The 24,958-nt window shown below is 35.2% G+C and overlaps 1 non-coding gene and 1 pseudogene across 1 annotated transcript; both read left to right on the top strand.

Moving 5' to 3' along the window:
* The first annotated feature begins 14,122 nt into the window (after positions 1–14,122).
* Positions 14,123–14,468, top strand: LOC109731208 (small ribosomal subunit protein uS3 pseudogene; annotated as a pseudogene).
* Positions 14,469–23,020: 8,552 nt separating this feature from the next.
* Positions 23,021–23,127, top strand: LOC142873160 (U6 spliceosomal RNA). Its single transcript, XR_012921208.1, has one exon. It is a non-coding gene; the product is annotated as a U6 spliceosomal RNA (small nuclear RNA).
* The last annotated feature ends 1,831 nt before the right edge of the window (positions 23,128–24,958 follow it).

Raw genomic sequence — 24,958 nt, forward strand, 5'->3', positions numbered from 1 at the left:
CCATGTCTTTCTTTTGCCTACGCTTCCTACAGGTTCCCATGCTACCAGCACTTCAAAAAGCTGAGGTGGAAGGATCACTTGAGCCCAGGAATTGAGACCAGCCTGGGACAACATAGCAAGACCCTGTCAACATAAAACATAAGCATATGTCTTACTCTTCTGAGAAAACATTACATAATATTATGTAATATTACTAGATTGAAGTATTTCTTAAATAACTTTTTTATTTATAACTTTTTAATATTTTCCTCAATAAAATAAAATAATATTCTTTGAAACTAAAAATGGACCAATGTTTTATTTGTTATTGTGGCTAAATAGAAATTGTATGTTATACAGAAAAGCACTAATTCTAAAGAAGATGTTTTCAAAAGTGTTCTTAATAATATATAATTTATCCATTTAAAGAAAGCTCAGTCTCTAAAATGTGGACTTTTCTAAGGTAATCATGAGTAATGAGTTCCAGAATTTACTTTACCAGGCTAAAGTCATTGGTTATTTTAGGCAAATGCCAGTTCAAGTATATCAAATAAAATAAGACACCACTATTGTTTTCTGAGAAAGAATCACATCAGCTAAATATCTCTCAATATAAGACAATGGTATTATCTTCCTTATCTTGCTAATAATTTTAATAATATGTATATGAATTTGCCTTACACAAATACACTCAATATTATGGTGATTTTTACTTTGGCTTTAAAAAATGCAAGATTAAAAAATAAACTTCTGGAATCAATACACAACAAAAAACCAGTTTCTAAATTTATGTCTAGTATAATTTGAAAGCAAGCAGATATAGAGGCAAGATACAAAAATAAAGAAATATCTTCAACTGAGACCCAAAAGAATCAACTCATTTCAAAGTAATTTAGCCATATCCCAGAACAAAGCTCAACAGTATTTATAGAAATACAAGAACAACAACAACAACAAAACAGATTGAGGAAATAAAATGTAAAATTTATAATGTCTGACATTCAATAAAAAAATTACCAGATTTCCAAAGAAGCAAGAAAGTAGAGATAGATAAATCAATGAAATGGACCTGAACTAACACAGATGTTACAATTAGCAGACAAGGACATTAAAATAGTTATTATAACTGTATTCATATGTTCAACAAGTTAAGAGACAGGGAAGACATTAAAAAAAATTGAACTTATGGAATTTCTAGAGATAAAAATCAATAATATATGTAATTCTCATACACTGTTGGTAGGAATGTAAAATAATATGACCACTTTGGAAAACAGGTTAGTGTTTTCTTAAAGGTAAAATACACGTGGAATCTAGCATTCCACTTCATTTGCCCCAGAGAAATAAAAGCATGTGCCAATAAATACAAAGACTTATACAGGAATGTTTGTACCAACTTTATTTTGAACAAACTGATTCATGCAAAAATATGGATGAATCTCGGGGAACTGTGTTGAGTGAGAGACCAAAGACATGAGTATATAATGTCTAATTCTATTTATATAAAAGTCTGTGAACACAGAATCTACTGTCTAGTGATAGTAGATAAGTGGTTGCCTAGGAAGGAGGGGAGAAGGACAGAAGAGGGATTACAAAGGGACAGGACAAGAAAGCTTTTGGGTGAAGATGGGTGTGTTCATCATCTTGATTAAGATATTTTAGTAGGTGTATACTTATGTCAAAACATCATGTCGTATATGAGATAATTCAATATGACACAATATAATAAAGGCAAAGAAAGTAAGAGAAAGGGACAGAAAGTGATGTTTTTGGTGGAGGGAGAAGTGTGACACTTTATACGACAGTCAGGGAAGTCCTCTCTGATGAAGTGAGATTTTCACAGAATGACATAAAGTTCATCCGTGATAAGATCTTAAAGAAGAACATTCTAAGCAATGAGTAGAATAGGTTCAATGGCCCTGAGCTGGGACCATACATAATATATTTTATAAATAGCAAAGAGACCATGTAAAGACAGTGAAGAACCTTGGATATCTTTATGCTCTTCTTCCTCTCATAAAAGCTGGATAATTATGATATAAAGAAATAACTTCATAGAAAAAATATTATCTATTCTAATCTAGCTGCTTATTATTCCAGACAATATAATTATGATGGAAAAACTAAAGACCTTTATTAAAAAATGAAGTGGTGTGCAGACAGATTAAAATATGGGGGAAAATGCCTTTCTAAAAGAAATTAACAACAGAGATTTAGTTTTCTTCATCATCGCCTTTGTCAAACAGCTTGTCAGTCTCAAATAATCTACTTTGCTTTATAACAAATTCCACTTCACATAAAAACATCAACTTTGCCCTTTAAATCTTTTGATAAAATTTAATGACCTATGTATGCCTCATAGACTCAAAAACAATTTCACTTTGAAGACATGGCAGTCAGTTGCATTGGTTTTAGATTTGACCATTATACATACAACAGTGAGAATAAAACGATGTTCATGTGATTTATATTTTCTTTTTCAGTTCGGTTTTCAAGTTTGAGTGGCTTGGGTAGGACTTGTCACACACAGGGCTGAAAGAACCACTTTGAGCCTCTCATTAAGAAAAGGTCTAAATTTAAACCTTTGGCGTCATCTCCAAAAGTTTATTTTGCCATTTTATGTTTACATAATGATTGCAAAAGTTTGTTTTTATTAAAAACATGTACATGGAAATGGAGCAGAATAATATTTTCATATTGATCATGTATTTATTATACCCTAGTTACTGTATTTCCTTTTGCATCATGAGTGTATCCTCATTTTAGGCAGCAGCTAGAGTAGTGTTGGCTTCTTACCTCAGAAAGGTGAGGTCATAGCTTATTCAGAGAAGGTATAAAAGGAGTCAATCCTCAACTTTTCCACCTTAATGTAAGTTTGTGAAACTCCTGGATGAGTCAATAACATGAAAGGAACTAAATATCTGCCATAAATATTTGGGAAGAATGAATGATGATAAAAGCCAATCTAAACTTAAGATTCCAAAAGCTGGGAAGAGAAGAAAGCAGCAGGAGGAGAGTAAGCTTGCACAGGTATGCTTCTTGGAAGCAGTCCTCACTCTGCCCCACATGCCAGGATTAGGTCCAGAGGGAAAGGAAACAATAGCCCATGAAACATGATCAGTTGCATATTGTGTTCCTCAAAAATATGGATCCTTAGAGAAGAGAATAGTGCCCAATATTATTCTGGAAACCTGAGAAGTGATACCTTGGGAAATGTTTCAGATACCATACTGGAGTAAAAAGCAACAGGGGAAAAATTGGTTAAAAGGTTCTCCATGGTCAAAGATGCCTCAAGGCAGCCCAGAACCTTCTGCAGCCTCAAAAAGAAGAAGCAGCTAAAGCTTTCATGATCACATGGTCATTTCATGGTCACAACTCAGAAAAAAGTCTGAAGAAATCAGAACAGATTTCAGTCTGAAGCCCAGGTAAAAATAAAGTAAGTTACATCTCAGCAGACGCCAACTTGAAGGGGCTGACACCAAAGAATAAGATGGAAAACTGAACATCTCTCTTATGCCAATATCAACAGACGCTGAGAACCAAGGAACAGATGCCTCTCCTCAAAGGAAGGATTAAGACACCAATATAATATATGAGAATTGACTGAGCTTTCTGCCAAAATTCAGAATAGAGACCTGCAATGGACTTAAGCGGAGGTATAGGAAAGTAAAAGTTGCATTTTGTGCATCCAAGTTTATAAAATGACTGAAACAAATAAGAAGTTGACTAAGACCAAGTATTCTGCCATCAAAAATAAATATTTCCATGGGCTCAAAATACTAAGTTAACTTAAAGAAAAAGTTATTTTTCTACATTCAAGTTTATAACTTGACATATACATTAGATCATTAAATATGAAATGTCCAATTTTGAAGGAAAAGTGTGGTTTATTATATGTCAAACAATAAGCAGTACAATTAATCTAAGTATGTGCCTAAACTGTCAGCACAGTTTTGTCATCTCAACAGTAGCTTGTTTATGCCAGCAATGAAGAAGCCTGGAGAGTGACTAGTGATAAAATAGCAAAAGGCATATTCCACAGCTTGTTGAGAATTGAATATTTTTCCTTGCAAGAAGTGGTCCAAAGCCTGGGAGAAGTGGTAGTCAGTTGGTGCAAGATCTGGTGAATACAGTGGATAACAGAGAGTTTCCAAGTCTAGCCTTTGTACTTTGAGCAGCATTGCTTTTTGTGACATGTGGTCTTGCAAGAGGATTGGCCTGTTTCTATTGACCAATCCCAGCTGCTTAATTGCAAATATTCTCATCATTTTATCCAATTAGCTGCAGTAGACATCCATTGTAATCAATAGACCAGGTTTCATAAAGCTGTAGTGGATAATATCAGCTCTGGACCACCAAACAGACACCATTAGCTTTTTATGATGAATATTCAGTTTTGGACTGTGTTTCAGCACTTCAGCTTTATCCAACCATTGTGCCAAACACTTACAATTGTCAAAAAGTATCCATTTTTCATCACACATAACAATTCAGTGTAGAAATGGTTCACCTTTGTGTCGTGACAGCAAAGAAAAGTAAGCTTTTTTTTTTTTTTTTTTTTTTTTTGAGACAGAGTCTCATTCTGTTGCCTGGGCTAGAGTGCCGTGGCATCAGCCTAGTTCACAGCAACCTCAAACTCCTGGGCTCAAGTGATCCTGCTGCCTCAGCCTCCTGAGTAGCTGGGACTACAGGCATGTGCTACCATGCCTGACTAATTTTTTCTATATATTTTAAGTTGTCCAGATAATTGCTTTCTATTTTTAGTAGAGATGGGGTCTCACTCTTACTCAGGCTGGTCTTGAACTCCTGAGCTCAAAGGATCCACCCATCTCAGCCTCCCAGAGTGCTAGGATTACAGGCGTGAGCCACCGCCCCCAGCCTGAAAAGTAAGCTTTGAGATAATTTCTCTTCTGATGCTTGTTTAATTCATGCAGAACCCATCTATCCAGTTTCTATTCCTTGCTGATTTGTTTCAAATGGTCCAATATTGTTGAAATAGTAACTTCAAATCTTGCTGCTGATTTACACATAGATTGAGATGGATTTTGGATTTGCTTCCACTACAGCTTTTAGCTCATCATTGTCCACCTTTGTCTCAGGTCCACCATGTGGCTCCTTTTCAAAATGAAAATCACTGGAATGGAACTTCTCAAACCATTTACGTAACTATGTGTTCATTAGCCACAACATTCCCAAACACTGTTGATATTTTGAGCTGTCTGTGCAGCATTGGTTCTATAACAGAACTCATATTAAAAAGTAGTACAAATTTCTTATTTATCCATGGTTTCACAAAAATTACTCTGAAAAAAAAATTAAAACATAATCACAAGCCAAAACATGCATTTGAAAGAGTGAGGATGTACCTACATAATAAATAAAAAAAGAAGTGTCAAAGTGAAATGTCAAAGATATCAACTGTCAAATTTGTTAATAGTACTTAAGGAAATTGGACATTCCATACTTAATAACCTAATAATATATAAAATAATCCACAACTTTTATCACCTTGTATTGTTATTGCTGATAGTCTTAAAATGTGAAAGAGGCCTAAGTCTCTGTCAACTTTCAAGAGGCTCTGATATCCAGGTAGCATGATCCCGATCTGTTCTCTCATTGAAAATTTGGTTGCCAGAAAATTTGTTTGTGGAATCTACTGATAAAACCATCACTTAGGAACCAGAATGGAATTTTCATGAAAAAGAAACTCATTTGGATTAAAGAACATAATATTAGTTACAGATTTGTTTTGGTACCAGAGCTGGTAAGCCACAGTCTATAGCCTCATGTCCTGAAGTTGTATAGCCTCCATTCCAGAATTGGATGTATGTTAAAGAGCTGGATAGCCCAGAAGATTATCTCCTTGGAATGAGTTCTATGTAGAAAAAAACATGACCAGTTACACATTATGTTTCTTACATCTGGGGGAACACAAATAGATCATTGTGATAGTTACTGCTACAACTAACTTCCTGAAAGGTCAAAATTTTGCATTGAATCACATAGGTAATAAGCTTCAAACCAAGGTTTAGAACCCTAAATCTAGGTATAGAGATGCTTTACTAAGTTTCCTTCAGGAACTCCTCAAATGACTGGAAACTAGCTCCCATCAGGACCATAAGTCCCTGTCCACTGATTAAATTCTATAAGTAGAATCTACAGTCTAGTGAGCAATTCTGTTTTGTTCTACCATTAGCTTCAAAAATATACTTTTGGGGATATCATAAGTAACCTTTCTGTCTGTATACCTTTCCACTAGTTCTCCAGTTAAGTGAATTTTGTCCATCAAATATTACTACATCAGCTTATGTGCTTCAAGTCTTCCTGCCTGCCCTCTTAAGAATATCAAAATGTAAGAAAATCAGTGGCCTAAAAACCCTCTTACTAGCAATAAGTGGCATACAGCTCTGAAATTTTGAATTTTTTCTTATTTAAGGTCACTTTTCTTCTTTGTTGTTTAAAGAGGCAGAGCTTCATTTCCTACTGGTCTCCACTCTGTGTCCTATGTAACTATCCCAGTCTTTCACCCTCTATGGAGCAACAAAAGAGTATATTGCATCAGTCTTTCCAGAATTCTCCTCAATAAAATATTTGTAGAGTGAGTAGGCAGCAGAGATATTTTACCTAAGAAGTCAGTTCATTAACAAGATGTTAATGATGTGTTCAAAATGAATTATGTTCACAGAATTCTTTTTTCCCCCCAAGAAGTTACTCATACCATTATCTTGGATAGCTTTAATCAGTATTTTGGACAATTCTTTAAAAAAATAGATTATAAAGTATCTACATATTATAAATCATTATGATTATATTAAGGCTATTATAATGAAGTATAGCATCTATTGGGCAGGAGTATGATGGTCAAAAACCCATACTGATTTTTTACAATACTCCAAGGAAAAAACCTTCTGGATCATAGGAAGCCCATCTTAAAATGACTTTCATGAACTTTGTTTCTCCTCATATTGCAACAAAGTTCTGTGATAGGTATTTGAATGTCTACATCTCCAGGCACTTTGCTTTCAGAACATATTTGACATTTATTTCCACTAAATTGAATGACTATAAGAGAAATATTTTGTCCAGCGTTTCACCATCACATCTCAAGGGAATAAGTTGGTTGAGAACATGGTACTCAGTACTAGGAATTCCCTGCAATAGACTTGGAACTAACAAGCCAGCAAGACATGCTAACATGCTATTTGTTAGACCAGATTGTCCCATTTTTCAACTGCATCTCTGAGGATATTGATAAAATATTTCAAAATAAACAAAGACATGTTTTAATTGCTATTTTTTTCTACCTAGAAGTCTTCCTTTATTTTTTCCATAAAAAATTTTTGCGATGAAGATGGACTAAGGTGAGTATGGGCCAGTAATACTTCAGTTGTGAAATCTGTACCCTTGAAGGTCCAGAAGTCCAGTTGACTCTGTGGATATTACTAAAGTTTATCGATTTGGAAGACATTTCTGTGAAGTAATTTTAAACAGTAAGCCCTAGAAGAGCTTTTTTGATGGATAAGTTGGCACTATTTCTAAAAAAGCCACAATGCCACAATACTGTCACAACTGTTGAGTTTGTCACCAAGCAATTCTATAGACATCAATATAGTAAAAACAGCCAAGGAAAGGCAAAAGGGTACATTCCCTCAGTAGTATCCACGGAATAAGCAAATAATTATGTAATGTGTTTATAATAAAATATTTCATTACATATTAATATTATGTTAATATTATAGATGTAGAAATACAACTTTAGTAAGTTAAAGAATATAATAAATAAGGAAAATTTTTTTCTCTACATATGTGTTATAGTATAGTGAAAATCTCTATTAATAAGCTATTTATGTTACACACACACATGCACACACTCCCATCATACTGGCTACAGAAATATCCCTTTACCCACAAAGTACCCTCAATCATTATATATTTACAAAGCATAGATTTTTTAAGATATTCTATATTTTAAAAAATTTAAAAGTTCTGAGAGTTTTATTCACATGTGACACAAGTTTTCTATTGTAGAGTAAGTTTGCTTCCTATTAATAATATTATCAATTAGGAGCACGATTTTTTAAAGCGAGAATAGTATATGTCCTTTTTAAAGGCCCATTTGAGGATTAAGTTAAAGTGAACCTCTTTTAATGAATATGAACAATATTGAAAAGTATATTATTTTTAAAAGTATATTTTATTAAAAAGGACTCTGCAGTTGTCCCATTTGTAAAATGAAAGAGCAACATTTCATAACATTACTTCCTGACATTAAAGGTTTTATGTAAAGCCTTAGCCTTTGGAATCTTCCAGTTATCATGTTTCAACACATTGTACTGGTTGACATTTAAAGTCTTTACAAGCTCATGTGGTATTTTAAGCCTGACTGTTATTGCTCTGTTGCCTTACAGCAGATTTTTCTCAGGAATGAAACCCACTGACCCCACTAACACCACCAAAAGAATATGAACTCATTAAATCCAAGTAGATCTAATAAACCGAATCAGTAATCCCTTAAACTATTTTGCTTCCCTGAAATCTTTTGTTCATAATGATTTAGTGTTGATGGGTGGTCATCCATAATTATGTTCAATACAGCTATTCCAAAGAAACCTAATCTAATTAAAGCTGTCTAAACAATGTTCAATTTCTCCCCCCTTGGGAGAAGTTTCTTATGAATTTTAAGTGCTTCTTTCCATGTGATTAATGAATAAACCTATTAAGGATGATCTCATTATTCAATATCACCTTCTAAAATTCTCCTCTCTTCATTACAATTTATCCACTTCCATGGTTTTTCTGAAGTTTCTGTATTTGGCCCTTGTTCTCAATTGTGCCTTAGTTATTGCATTCAGTTCTGCCTTTATTTTCCTTTTTTTTTTTTTTTTTTGGTACACATTTTGTTTTTTTCCTGTATCTCTGAGAAAGTCTTTTTAAATCTTATTCCTATTTAGATCTTCAAATATATTCTTGTCTCCAATTATTAGATTCTAGTTATTCACATTCAGGTTTTGTTGACCCAACATCTTCCTCAACTTAACCATCTCAAAATCCTTATTATAACTAGTAAGAAAGTAACACAATAAAAACAATACGGTACAGTGCAGGGTGCCTGTATTCTCAGCTACTTGGGAGGCTGAGGCAGGAGGATCTCAAGTTTGAGCCCAGCATGGGCAAAATAGCAAGGCCTCCCACCCTCATCTCCAAAAATAAAAATACTAATGATAATTAATATATATTGAACTTTTAATATTCATCAAGCTCTCTAATAAGTGCTTAACATTCACTTTTTATGCTAGATGAATGGCTAGGTGGATGATTGACATGTATACCTCAGAAATGGATAGATTAAAGATATAAACATAATGTTCTATATTTCTCATTAAAATATTCTTGAGCCAATCTTTTCTCACCTATATTTGTTGGAGTTTATCGTTATTACATAAACTTGAGCCAACTTTCCTGTTGTGCCAATTCTGTGTCCAACTGTTAGAATACTGTTTCAGTACAGATGTAATTTTTACCAGAGAACTTTTTAGGAAAACAGCAGTCCTTACTTAATGAAAGGGAATAAGAAGAGCTTTTGCCAGCTATTTTTAAAAAAGACTCCAACCTACTGTGTGAATATACAAACATACTCTCAAATCTCGAGCCAGGAAGAAGTACTGTGGGACCCTGTCACCAGTCCTCACTCCTTTCTCAGTAACCCAGGCACTGTGGTGAAAGGAAGGGGAGTGAAAATAATTGAAAAAAGATCTACATATTTTTTCTAGTAAAAAATGGAAGTAGACACTCTAATAGAAGCTACTCCTTACTGGATCTATATAGATCCCTACTTTCTCCTTAACTCAATGGCTATGCACTAAGTGCTTATGCAAATATCACTCATAGCCCCCTCCTCATTTAACTCCAACACAGTGTGAGGAAGCTGACTCAGTTACTAACTCTTGATGCCCCAAATCACTTTGCTGGTCATTGTCTTATGCAAAACGAAAAATTTTTTAAAAACCTACATTTTTCAAGAACGAATGTGAAAAATGGCTGCTACCCTAATAATTTAAAGGGATATTTTAACTACTCTATTTCCCAACTTTTTCTTTTGTAGTTAAGGGTTAAAGTTATAATTTTCTAGATCCTTCTCATTTGATCTCTTCCCTAAAGCAGAAAATAAGTAGAACTGATGTGAAAATTGGTATTTAAAGGACATGGCAAGAATATGATTTTGCAAAGTAGCTATTTTTAAAATAATTTTTTAAACAAAAAGAACCCCAACTTGCATTCAACTAGTGTCCTAATATAATCAACAACCTACATATCAGATACACTGTGTTTTTCTTGCTTTAGAGCAGTGGTTTTTAAGTAGGGGTGATTTTGCAACCCAGGAGACATTTGGTAACATCTGGAGACATTTTTTGTTTGCCCCAACTGGAGAGGCTATCTACTATGTAGGGGACAGAGATGCTGCTAACCATCCTACAATGCACAGCACAGTCCCACAACACAAAGCATTATCTGGCCCAAATGTCAATAGTGACAAAGTTAAGGAAGCCTGCTACAGGGGAAAGTTTGTGTTAGAAAATATAAAGAGAAATAAATTAATTCGGTGAGTAGTGCAATACCAAGAAGAGGACATTTTTCCTCTATTGTCTTTAATTACCATTGAAGAAAAGGAAGATGTAGAGAGAAGGATGAAGGAGGATGAAGGGAGAAGACTTTGTTATACGTGCATCATATTTATCTAATGAAATCTGCGTGACAGCCCAATGAGAAGGTGGTAACTTCATAGGGGCTTAAAAGCATGGGCTTTGTAGGCAGGATCCCAGTTTCATAGTCTGGCTCTTCCACTTTCCAGAAGTCTGATATTTAGCAGCCTAACCTGTGTGCATCTCAGTTACTCATCTGTAAAATGAAGCTAATAATAGTATGTATCTCATAGGGTTGTTTGAGAATAAAATTATTTAATGTAATTGAAGTGTGTGGCATATAAAAAGCACCTTACAAGTGTTTTCTTTTATTAGCATTATTAGTCTTACCATTATACTTGTCATCATCATTTCATAGAATACTGAGGTTCAGAGAGGTCTAGCCAATAGTTATAGGGGAGAGGTATGAACTGGACTGAACACCTGTCTGACTCTCGGCTGTAATACACCTGCATAAAGCCAGGCATCAGAACCCTGTTTGAAGGCCAAAGGGTTGCTACAATGTCTCTTAGAAGTTCTACCACATCAAATTATTAGCTTGTTTGTGAAGTTTGTGGGTTTTTTAGGTAATTCAGACTTTATACAGAACTTGGTTCTGACTTCAAAACTCATGTTTATTTTGAATGCACTTGAGGATGCTTAGCAAATAATTCAATATCTTGAAGTTTAATATATAATGCCCATGAAAAAGTGTAAGATACAGCCTATTATACTTAGTGCACTGTCCTCAAAGTTGGCTGATAACGGAATAGTCACTAATACACTGCTAGGTTCTTTTGCCTCCTCTTCAACCTCCCCTCCCCTCACCCTTTACCCTCTTCAGACTCTCACTCTTATCCTACGCCCTTCTAAATCTCTTCCTCAATCATGAAGTTGTGAGAGGGGACACTCCTAAGTTATTAGTCTCAAATTAATAGGGATTAATTAATTTGATAATAAAGAGCAATTAAGATTACTAACCTATAGCTAAGTTGTCTTTATTACTATGTAAATGGCTTTTCTGTGTGTGTGGTAGTTTGACAGTCTTCTGCCTAAGAGAAACAGGATTAAGATTTACTAATTAATATTCAGCTTTTTTTTTATAATATAGAGAGTTACCACCTCCTTACCAGATTCTGACTTTTCCAATGAGGTCTTCCATAGAGGTTGTACTCAAATTCTCTCTATTTTGGTTACAACTGCTGAACTGAGTTAAAGTCCCTAATATTGTCATTTGTTTAATATGATCTTATTGCCACTTTTCTCTAATTACTATTCCAATCATTCAATTGAAAAGCCAACCAAGCAAATGAACTACAACGAAGCAAAACCCCTAGGTCCTCATACCCTCATGTCAATGTTTTACTGTCCTAAAGCCAAAATGAAGATAATTTTCTTAGACTTGATTAGAGTTTTTACTCTTACATTAACACTTAACTTTCTCTTTCTTTGCTTTCATTTTTAAAAATTAGAAAATAACTCCTCTTGGCTAGTACATTTCTTAAAAATTTTAAAAATTGAATCCCTTTCCCAATTCAGCACTTTATAGTATTGTATTCTATTCTTTAACATTTCTCCAAGATTCATATGAAAATTGAATTGTGCTTCCCCACTGTCCCAATATCCCTGGTATTGACATCAAACATGAGAGATAGCAGTAAGAATTTTCATCTAACTAGGGGTATGGGAGGAAAGTGGAGAAAAGGATGAAAAGGGTGTTCCCTCACAAGCCTAAATTCCAAATATAAGGAGTATATTTTTTCACACTACAAAGCATGTAAGTTCTTGCATTAGTTTCTTATTGCTGCTATAACATTGTCACAAACTTAATGGCCCGAAGCAATACAAATTTATTATCTTAAAATTCTGGACATCAGAAGTCCAAAATGGGTCTCACTGGAGATCAAAATCAAGGTGTCAGCAGGGCTGCATTACTTCTGGAAGTTCTAGGGTAGAATCTATTTTCTTGCCTTTTCCAGCTTCTAGAACTAAGCTCATATCCCTTAGTTTGTGGGCCCTTCCTCCATCTGCAAAGCCAGCAATTATGGGTCAAGACTTCCTCATGTTTCCTCACTCTGACTAACCTGTCTCCCTCTTTTGCTTATAAAGATGCTTCTTATTACATTGGTCCCACCTGGACAAACCAGGCTAATCTTCCCAACTCAAGGTTAGTTAACAAAAAACCTTAATTAATTCCATCTACAATCTTAATCCTCCCTGCCATGTAACTCATATTTATAGGTTCTGGTAATCAAAATGTGGACATCTTTAGGGGAGCTATTATTCTGCCTACCACAACCCCTGTTTGTTTGGGTGCTTTTAAAGTCACTTTTAAATCATATAAATTAAATAACAGAGCCATAAATCTTTTCTCTCTCTCAATACCTCTAAAAACCCCAGCTACCTCACTGTTTTTCTGGGTCATCCCAGAAAAATCTTACACCTCTCTCTCTCATAAATTGCAAGAAAATTTATGGAATAATTAGTAGTTTTTTATGAATTGATAAAGCAAAACAAAAACATGAATTCCAAATAGATGCTTCATAGAACTAAACTGGTTTTAACATTTAACAGATTTTTGTTCCGTAAGTGGTTTTTAAATTAAATAATTATAAATTAATTAATCAATTATCAATTAATTTATTTAATTTTTATTTCAGATTATTAAAGGGCACAAACTCTTTGGTTGCATAAATTGCCTTTGTACCAACCAACAAGCATGCCCAGCCCCCAGACAGCACACATTTACCCATCCACTTCTCCAAAGTAACATCCCATAAGTGTTTTTAAAACTTTTAATATAAACACATAGTTGAATAATTATAATTACAAATAAGTACAAGAAAAATCGTAAAATTGAAATCATTCTGAACTCCACCACAGTGGAAAGCTGTTGTCTGTTTGCTATGCATTCATCCAGACAATATTGTCATGGAAATATTTATATGTCAATAATTACAGATTTAAAAGTATCATCACTAATAATATTTCATTACATAGATGTACTATAATTTATAGTGTAAATTTTGTGGGGCTTGTGGCTACTTTCAAAAGATCCCTTTGCTTTCAGCAGCACGTGGCAGCAAGGTGGTGGTGAAATCTCCATGAAGAGAAAGTTTGTCACTGATGCCATCTTCAAAGCGGAACTGAATGACGTTCCTACTCAGGAGCTGACTGAAGATAGCTACTCTAGAGTTTAGGTCCGAGTTACACCAACCAGGATGGAAATCATTATCTTAGCCACCAGAACCAGACTGTTCTTGCTGAGAAGGGCCAGCGCATTCTGGAATTGACTGTCGTTCAGAAGAGGTTTGGCTTCCCAGAGGGCAATATGGGGCTTTATGCTGACAAGGTGGCCACAAGAAAGAGGTCTGTGTGCCATTGCCCAGGCAGAATCTCTGCGTTACAAACTCCTCCGAGGGCTTGCTGTCTGGAGACCCTGCTATGGTGTGCTGTGGTTCATCATGGAGAGTGGAGCCAAGGGCTGCAAGGTCATGATGTCTGGGAAACTCTAAGGATAGAGGGCTAAGTCCATGAAGTTTGTGGATGGCCTGATGATCCACACTGGGGACCCTGTTAAGTACTACCCTGACACCACTGTGCACCATGTGCTGGGTGTGCTGGGCATCAAGGTGAAGACCATGCTGCCCTAGGACCCTACTGGTAAGATTGGCCCTAAGAAACCCCTGCCTGACCACGTGAGCACTGTCAAATCCAAAGATGAGTTACTGCCCACTACCCCCATCTTGGAACAGAAGGGTGGGAAGGCCAGAGCCACCTACCATGCCCCAGCCAGTCCCCACAGCATAACAGGGTCTCCTTAGCAGCTGTATCTGCAGTTTTGATGTTGCTCTGGGAAGACCTTTAATAAAGTATTGTACAAAGACACACACAGAGACACACAAAAGATGTGATAACCATCCCTATGTGAATATTTGTGTGTTCTTTGTCCTTAAAATAAATCACTAGAAGTAGAATTGCTAGAAAAAAAATTACGTGCATTTTAGATTTATGCATTGTTATTTACGCATATTACGTTAGTTTTTTTTTAATTTTATTTTTTTATTTTGGCAGATTATGGAGGTACAGATTTTAAGGTTTCAATAAATGCCCTTTTCCCCCCTCCACCCACAAGTCTGAGTTTCCAGCATGACCATCCCCCAGATGGTGCACATCTCACTCATTATGTATTATATACCCGCCCCCCCACCGCCATGTGCCCAATACCCTATTACTGTAGTACCTATGAGTCCACTTAGGTGCTGCTCAGTTAATACCAGTTTGCTGGTGAGTATATGTGGTGCTTGTTTTCAAAGGAGGTCTATTCATTAACTTCTTTGTCTGGAAATAAACTTTTAAATTTTATACCATAATATAAAGTATTGTAATTTTTCTAATTTTGTGATTTCAAGAAACCTTTTAATGCAAATGCCAGGATTATAAGCATGATTATAAGTACTTAGTAAAGAATATAACATATAGTGAATAGTCTATAAATGTTTTCTGAGTAAATGGATTAATGACCATATTTGCTCAGAGTTCTGCAAGGCTGCAAAATTTAATCAACCTAGACAGTATGAGCTATCTTTACCTGCACACACGATGTAGTGCCAACACATATCTCCTTATTATTTTTTGTGAAATGACAGATTATATTGTTTTGGAGCAGTGAGTAACTCTCAGCCTTGGTAGCACTTTGTAATCAATCACTTGGGAATCTTTAGGGAATATTACAGACTAGGCGTTGATTTTTAAAATCTCCCTGGGTGATTCTACAGTTCAGCCAAGGTCTTACATTGCACCAGACTAGATCATTAAATCAGAATCTCCAGAGGTGGAACATGTGTATCGGCATTTTTACAGCTATCCAGGTGAATAGCACCTGCACACCAGATTAAGAAACACTGAAAGGGACTTCAATTCTCCAACCCATTCATTTTACAGATAAGGATAATCAAGGTCCAAGAGCTCAAAAATCTAGCCCATAGTTAAATGGATAATTAGATTCTGTGTTAAAAACAAGTCCACATTTAGCATAGGGATTCAAAATACAGAAGAAACCATTTTAAAACAAAAAGACATATTTCAGACTATCAAAATATATGAAAATAGAGCATCATTTAGAACCTTCTTGAGGAGCTAGCCAACTATATATCTTTTCTATTTACTGCTTCTACTGTCTCTGGTCAGATTATTTACTGAGCCATCCATGCACATCTTGCACCTCAGATGATTATGGAAAGCCTTTGAACTAAATTGGTAGAGAGCCCTGGGACTGTGAATGTTACAACCTAAGGGGGCCCATGCCCCAGTTATTAGTCCATTAATGTGTTAATGGCTGGCGGATAACAGAATGAAAACAATAGGAAAAGAGAAGACATATCTTTAGAGGACTGACTGTTCTATGCTGGGTTTCCTGTGTGGAAAATCAAACGACTTGCGACTAATTGTTTGTGTGCAAAAGTCTTTGGCAGTGATGCCAACAAAAGCACTGGATAGTGTGTCTGCTCAAAGCAAAACACGTCAAATTATGTATTCAGCAAATCCTTATTATCAGAACCTTGGTCATGTGCACTATTTGGTTTTTAGTTATGCTTCAGGAGGCCCTTCCTGTGAACATAATGTCTGGCTTGTTAAGCACAGAGCTGCCAAGACAGAGCCACAGGTGGCCATGACTTGGCAAGTGATAAAACACCAGCCACACTGAAGATAATAAAAAATGGACAGGATTTTCCATCTGGTTTTTAATACAAAGAATTTCTTGGAGAAAACTAAGATTTATAATTGAACATAATGCCCAATATATTTTCTGACATTACCAAGCCCGTGCTTAAGATTTGAGAATGTTTTATTCAAAGCCATTGATGTAGAAGTCTGTATAAAGACACTATTATGGCTAAATAATAAATAGCTATGCTTTTTATCTTTTTCTCTTATTTCTTCTTAGGCTTTTAAAGACTGATGATTTTGCTGATATTTATACTCTCTCCGACCTTAGAGAAACAGCATGTAGAATGTGTGTGCTGAGAAATTTACAAGAACATAGTCAAACTTCACCTTCTGTCTCACTCTCCCCCACACACCAATGTGATGCTTACAAGATGTCATTCACCCAACAATACCAGCTCTTGCACTCATTCTCTTAACAGTATGTTCTTTGTATTTCTTTAACAGTCTGATCTTTTCCAAACTCCTGAGATACTCATGTAAACCCAAACCTTACTGCAACTAACACTTTTTAATTTTTAACCTACATTATGTCCTGTGCATGATCTCATCTCAGCATTCTATCTTTTGTCTCCTATAAATCCTCCAAATGAATACATGTATAACAAAGAGCATGTGACCAAGCTCTTGCCCCTATGTCTGGATATCTACTTGCTACCCTGTTCTCTGGGATTATAAATTCCAGTCCTGAAGATGTGGTAACTGAAAACCAAGACCAGTACCAGGGAAACTGTGTCCTATTCCAGGCTCTGCCACTTTCTAGACTAACCAGATGGAACAATTTTAGGGCACTATTTTCATCTTCTATAAAATACGAATAAAAATTTTATAGCTTATTGTTCAGAGTTGTTAATGTCAAGTGAGCTAATGAGCATGACGGCATATTTAAAGGGCACATGATTGATATTTTTACATCATAGAAAATTCCCATATTTTAAAATTAAGGTACCTTATAGTTTAAAGGAAACAGATACAACTAGTCTTTTGCACTTAAATGCAAAAATTCATTCTTATTCTCTGGCAAATGGTCATTAATTTCTGCTTAAATACATTTAGTTATGGGAATTCTTTATGCTTAAAAGCAACATATTCCAATCTTGTTAATGTGCTTTTAACCATGATAGTTAAAATAATGTACCATCTCTGATATAGTTTATAAATTGACAACATTTTCCCACAAGGATATTGGGAAAACAAAGTAAGATGTTTCCTTCTTTATGTTTGTCATTAATACAAAAAAATACACAACTTCATTTTGTCCAAGTCTCCTATTTTAAAAAAAGTAACAACAAAAAAGCCGTATTAAAAGTCAGACCACAAGCATAAAGATAATCATTTTCTGTTCTGAAACTTGACTGATATACACCATATGAGATATTAGAGAATCCATCTTGAAGTAATCTCTAAGTTTAGCAAATCTAGGTTTAATCTAAGAATAATTAAAAGAAATGTGGCAAGAATTTTAAGGTAGTAAGAAAACAAAGGCCAAAAAATTTTTGAGTGATTATGATTATCAAAGATAACTAGTATACGGCCAATAAGCATGTAAAAAGATGCTCAACACACTATCAGGAAAATGCACATTAAAACTACAATTAGATATCACTACACACAGAACAAAATGTTTAAAGAGAAAATAATGACAATACATAGTGAGAATGAAAATGTAGAGTGAGAAAATGAGAGTGAAAAATGCAACTAGAACTCTTACACTCTTATACATGGCTGCTCAAAGTGACAATTGACGCAGCCACTTTAAAAATGTTTTTGGTATTGTATACTAAAATTAAAAATACCTGTGACACAGCAAGTCTGAGTCTGTGAATGTACTCAACAATGAGTTCTTTTCTACACTGAAAGATGTGTACAAGAATGTAGATAAAAGCTTTATCTAAAGTTGTCCAAAACATTTGACTCAATGTTTATCAAGAGTAGAATGAATAATTTGTAGAATATTGACACTGAACAGTGATGAAAAAGAACAATCTATTTCTACATGCAACAACTTAACTGAATCTCATAGACCAAATGTTCAGCAAAAAAAAAAAAAAATACAGACTCACAAAAGGGAATAATATAATACATGATTCTGTTCATATGAAGTTCAAGAATAGGAAAAATTAACTCATGATGATAAGGGTCATAATAATGGTTACCTTTAAAATTGGGCATAAGGATGGGTATGAGGGAGTCTCCTAAAGATTCTCAAAAGATTCTAAAGATACTCAAAAGATTCTATATTGACATTGATATACAGATATTGATCTACATGGTGGTTACACAGGTGTCTACATTTATAAAAACAAATTGGCTTCTATACTTAGGAATTGTGCACAGAAGAACTGCTACCAATAGAGGATTACAGCTTTAAAGTAGTATATGCTAAAAAATATTCATCTTTCTTTCTCCATCTCAGCTTCTTTAGAATACACCAAAATAACGTTGTATGCAGTAGAGTCAAGTTGGAAAGAGTTGCCAAGAGCTTAATTTGAATTAATTATTGTGTTTGCAGAAGAGAAGCTGCTCTATAATTGTGTGTTTTGGCAGAAAGAAAGTATATTTAGCTCTTCTGAATGTCCCTCTGTTGACTTAATATAAGAACTTATGAAAATGAGCTACAGTGTTTCTCATTGATGAAAGCATTTTTAAAAAATAAATATATTTTAAGTAGCCATTATTTTATTCACTACTAAGGCAAATTAGGTATCACCTGGGTCAACAAATGGGTTTAATTGAGGAGGAGTGGCCTTGCAGTTTTTGGGATTCTATAGCACATTCTAATTAAAATGACTTGTACCCCACAACTCTCTTGAAAAATGAAGTTTTATAAAGAAAATAGAATATTAAAGTTTTATAAAGAAAGCAGAAGATATAAAGAATACTAGAAAAGCATTCTAATAGTATACAACAGAGTATTATGACTTCAAAATCTTGAGTTTTGGAGTCACTGTAAAAAGGACATGTTCTTGGGAACTTTGCTAATTCCCTGAGACAGGTACTTTTAGGGGGAGATGTTCATCCTGCCCAAAACCCACCTCCCTTCTCTAAAAACTGTGCAGTCACCATGTATCCTGGTGAGCCCTAGTACCAGTCGTAAGTCCACTTAAAATACTTTCATTTACTCAAAACTGTTCTAATAACATTCACCTCCCTTAGCAAGAATCATTGAAAATAAAAGTAATCTTATTCTTCCATTGTTAATAAGATAAAAAATTAAAGAAATATAGAGAAGAAAAACTACCTAGAGCACTTAATACTTTAAAAATAACTCATCAAAGAAAAGGAAAGCGGGAGAAAGAAAGAAAAACTTTAATCCCTTCCGTGAGATCTTTTTTCAATTGAATTAAAAAAGAAATTAATCAGGTAAAGGAAGGAGAAAGGATTCATTACAGAATTGAATGTAAAATGGTTACACCTTCTATTATGACATCATGACATTACCTGGGTTGGGCCTATGAGAGAAAAGAGAGCATTTCCAAGAAGGGCACAGATATCATGGGAGAATAGGTAACTTAAGTCCTATCTTTTCGCAAGGCCCAACCTCCACCAAAGAGCAAGCTTTAAGAATTTCCGCTGATACTAAGGCTCACTTTCAGTGCCAAGACTCTGTAAGGTTCATGACAGCCTCTACCCTCCTGTGAAACCCTTGCCCTGCACATCCCCACCCAAGACTTGGGTTGGTTTTGTTTTTTATATTGAAAAGGTAGAAAATATGCTCTAAGATGCAGAGAAAATGGTCTAGTTTCAGGAATTAGCCCAACTCTTTAGTTATTTAACAAACATTCAATAATATGTATTTTTCTACTATATGCAACGTACTATGATAGATCCTAGGGCAAGAAATGCCAAAAGGGGAAATAAAACAGATTCTTTGAAAGGTTAGTGTGATGGTTAATTTTATTTGTCAACCTGACTGGGCTGTGTGTGTGTGGGGGGACAAGATATTTGGTCAAATATCATTCTGGATGTTTTTATGAGGGATTTTTGGATGAGATTAACATTTAAATTTGTAGACTGGGTAAAGCAGATTGTTGTCCATAAGGTGGGCAGGCCTCATTCAATTAGTTGAAGGCGTGAATAAAACCAAAGGCTGACATATCCCAGAGTAATAGAGAATTCTCCTGCCTGACCGCCTTCGAACTGGTACATCAGCCCTGCAAATTGTGGACTCGCAGGCCTAATCACATGCGTCAGCTCTTTATAATAAACAACAAATAAATAAATTCTCCTGGCTCTGTTTCCCTAGAGTCTGTTTCCCTGACTCATCCAGCTGGCTTCCAAAAGTATAAAGCCTGTGAAAGGAATGGGGTTGGTGAGGATGTTAGAGACCAAAGAAAAAACACTAATACAATGAAGGATGTAAAAGAGGAAAAGAAGATATCCTAAATCTGTCATATCTGGAACAATTCAATTCTACTTTTCCATAAGAAACAAGGGAAGGCCATTTTAAAATCTGGTCCTAGAGTCTCGATGAAGGCAGAGTGCCTAATGGACTCTAGGAATGGGAATGTAGAGCAGAGCCGAGCTCAGAATGTTCTGTGGAAAGGTAGGCATAGGGTAAAACAAATAATTCTGTTTTTAGAGGGCTATTCAAGTACACTCAGCTATTGCCAGGACTAATAACTACCTTGGCAGCTCCACAAATTCCTAGATAGATGGATTTAGAGGAGTAAACCTGGTAGAAGCAGAGTTGTCTTCAAGCTGAATGTTCATATCAAGCAAACGAATTTCATCTTGCTGGCTTGGTTGTTTTGCCTGGCTTAGGAGAGGCCTGTCTGGCTCCCCCTTCCACCTCCCACCACCCTGCATCTTGCTGCTCCCACTGACCATGAGTAACAGTTAATAATAAAAAAGCATGTGAGGAAAAACCAAATCATTTTTCCCTAATTATTATAATAATTTTGAAGTGGATAATTTAAAACAGCTAGACATTGTTTAGCATTTGATAATCAGATAATAATTTGCATAGCTAGCTGTAGGTTGGGGATTCTTAGATTTTTGAGAGTTGCAAAGGTCTTTGAGTATTTCACAAAAACTATAGAGCCTTTTCATTCTACAATATCTATATTTGCCCCTCACTCCCATTACACACACTTAATCTTGCATCAATTTAATATGGTTTATGGGTCTTGGGGAAATCCATATATTGTCTTTTTTTGAAGTTCTCTAATGGATACCCCCCCCCACTTACAGCTTGGAAGCAATAGATTTTTATGTTCTTAGTGTTTTTTCTTTATATTTTTAAACAAACATCTTTCATATAAAAATAAATACAGAGGTGGTTGGGGGATATTAATCCCAAATCAAAACTCAGAACTCTCTGTAAGATTTTGTCATTTGGGGCTTGTTATTATCACTGATTTCATTTTTAAGATCAATAAAAAGAAAAAGGATCAAGGAAGTAGGCTGTCTTTACATGCTACAGCTTTTGATATGTCTGGTAATTTAAATAGAGATAAATTATTAAAGCAAACTAGAGTTATTCTGTAATTGGGGATTGGTTAATAAAAAAATGGTAGAGCTGAAACCATAGTAACAAAATGTTTACCAGTAATAATTTATTTGCCTTAATAACTTTTATCAGATGTAGCAAAGCAAATAAGAGAAATAAAAATATGAAAATTAAAATCCTTTCCTTAAAAATGTTTTATTATTTATAACCAAGCAAAATAAAAATGTATGCCCAAGGAAAATTATTTATTTCAAGATTTTTAATTATTTATAGGAATGATTCCAATTCATTCTAAAAAGCATCTCTTGAGCATAATCTCATGGACTAAATTCTTAAAAGAAAATCAGTTTGTCATTTAATATTTAATAAGTGTTTATCCATACTCCATTTGAAAAGTAGTAGCTTAAAGCAGTAAGGGAATGGAAAATCACCCTTAAAACTTAAATTGTTTCATTAATGCTAGTTAAGTAGAAGGATAAATGATACATGTTACAAAAAGGGTCACTTTGTGATTATTGCAATATGAGGCAAAAAGAATAATGAAGGGATTGAGAATTTTTTTATTAAATGGACCTTAGAAATTGTTTAATATATCCTGTTTTTAAGAAAGGTATGGAGGTTCCTCAAAAAATTAAAAATAGAATTACTGTATGATCCAGGAATCTCACACCTGGATATATATCCAAAAGAATTCAAAGCAAGATCTTCAAGAGATACTGAAATATTATGAAGCCCTAAAAAACAGGAAAATCCTATTACATGGTTACATATATAAACCTCAAGAACATTATGATAAGCAAAATAAGCCAGTCACAAAGGGACAAATACTTATATGAAGCATCTAAAGTAGTCAAAATCATAGAAACAGACAGTAGAAATGTAGTTGCCAAAAGCTAGGGTAAAAAGAGAGGTGGAGTTAGTGTATGATGGGGTATTTAATGAGTATAGAGTTTTCGCTTTGCAACAGCAAAAAGTTCTAGACATCTTTTGCACAACAATGTGAAATACTTAATACTACTGATTTTAAAAACAGTTAAGATGGTAAATGTAATGTTATGTATTTTTTACCAGAAATAAAAGTGCTTAAGGTGGGGTAACAGGGAGGTATCTGTATTAGGAAATATATTGTTATATATATTGTGCTCACCTCAGCAGCACATATACTATATGTTATATATATACTGTGCTCACCTCAGCAGCACATATACTAAAATTGGACTGATACACAGAAGATTAGCATGGCGCCCACACAAGCATAACACACAAATTCATGAAGCATTCCATGTTTTAAATGGCAATGAATGGTGTGGGATTGTTTTTATTAAAAAAGGGAAGGGAAGAAGGAAGGAAAGGAGATATTATTTACCAAAAAAACAAAAACTGTACTTAAACTCAGATGATTTTGATTCAGAATCCAATTCTCAAACTTAATAGTTTGTCCCTTTGGACAGACAAGCTATGCAACCTAAGTTTAAAGTTATCAGTTAGAAGAGATCTAACAACATATAGAGGGTCAACCTCATAGGATAGTCAGGCTTAACAAAGATACTCTATAGGAAAAAGGTATATGATATGCATTGTTTTCCTCAAATATTGATTATACTGTTGAAGTCCCATGTCATGAAGCTATTGAAAAGGCAGAATCAGAATGAGAAAGCCAAGTTTATTCACTCAGTTCTATAGGTCTGGTTAGGGCATGACACTACTTGGATCTCCTAGGTTTCCTGTGAGATAGAGTGGGCCTAAAGTGGTCACAGTTCATAGGCTGGTCTGTTTCAGGTGTAACAGTCTTTGTCCACTTCCCCCAATGTACTATGCAAATAAGAACCTTTTATATTTGTGCAATTTCAGAGCAAAATTTGAGAGCACTAGGTTATTAAGTGTGGATTCCCCCTAACTAAGTCCCATTGTTTATCTGTCCTAGTTATCAGGGACAGGTTCTGGGCAGATAGTTGTAGCCCACAAGCTACAGGCCAGAGGCAGAGCTACAGCCTACTATAGCCATGGAGGTTGCCACTGTCCGAATATTTATGTCCCCTCTCCCCAGTACATATGTTGTAGCCTAAATCCCTAATGTGATGATATTTCAAAGTGAGGCCTTTAGGAGATCAATTAGTTCATGAGGGTGGAGCCCCCAAGAATGACATTAGTGCCCTTACAAGGGGATAAAGAGACCAGAAAGTTCTCCCTCTCTGCTCTATGCCATGTGAAGACACAGTGAGAGGATAGCTATGTGCAACCAAGGAAGCAGGCCCTCTTGGATTTCCCAACTTGCAGAACTGTTTGTTATTTAAGCTACCCCGTCTAAGGTATTCAGTTATAGCAGCCTGAGCTGACTAAGACAGAGAACCTGCTGATGGCCACAAAATCCTTCCAGCAAGTCCTGTGGCAACTACGTGGGATGGTGACATTGTTATCTGAATTAGGGACACAAGGCTCAAGTCTTTTTCATTGTCACTTGGAAATTTTGGTATGTGCTGCTTTGATTGTTTGCACAGTAAAATGGCAGAAATAAGCAAGCTAAGAGATTTTTCTTGTCTGAGTTGAAAAGTGTCATAAAATCAGTGAAAAGAACAGACCCATTACAGAAGCCTTTAAAGCTCTCAAGTCACCTGAAGTGGAGACCAGCCCTCTGAAGTCACAAATTCTGTGTTCGGCAGAACTTCAGAAATATGTAAACAGGTTCATCTTTTCACCAGGGGATACAGTCGACCTTCTCAACTAGGGACAAAAAAGTGCTCCCAAATTTTGTTTCATGGGGTGATGATGCACAGTCTTGAAGGACAGACACAATCACTTGAATAGGCAACAAAAGTCCCCCAGTTCCAAGCAACTGAGGCCAAGAACATCTTAAAGGCATCTTAAAAGAATGTACTACAGCATCAGAAGGAAATAGTTAATGGTTTTGAAGAAAATGTTTGTCTTCAGGAAAGCTGAAAGCCTCTTGCCCAAGAAGATGCTAGGTGGAAGGAAAGTGCGGGTGCTAAAAGAACAGAAAGAAATGCCTAAAAACTTCAGCACCCAGGGGGAAAGGTTGTAAATGATAAAGAGAGACAACTAAAATCTGTGATGAAGTCTGGGCTGAAGGTGATAAATTTACCTGCTTTCTTTGTGGATTACA

This window comes from Microcebus murinus, chromosome 9 (assembly GCF_040939455.1).
Source record: "Microcebus murinus isolate Inina chromosome 9, M.murinus_Inina_mat1.0, whole genome shotgun sequence".
In the NCBI taxonomy this organism is placed as follows: Eukaryota; Metazoa; Chordata; class Mammalia; order Primates; family Cheirogaleidae; genus Microcebus; species Microcebus murinus.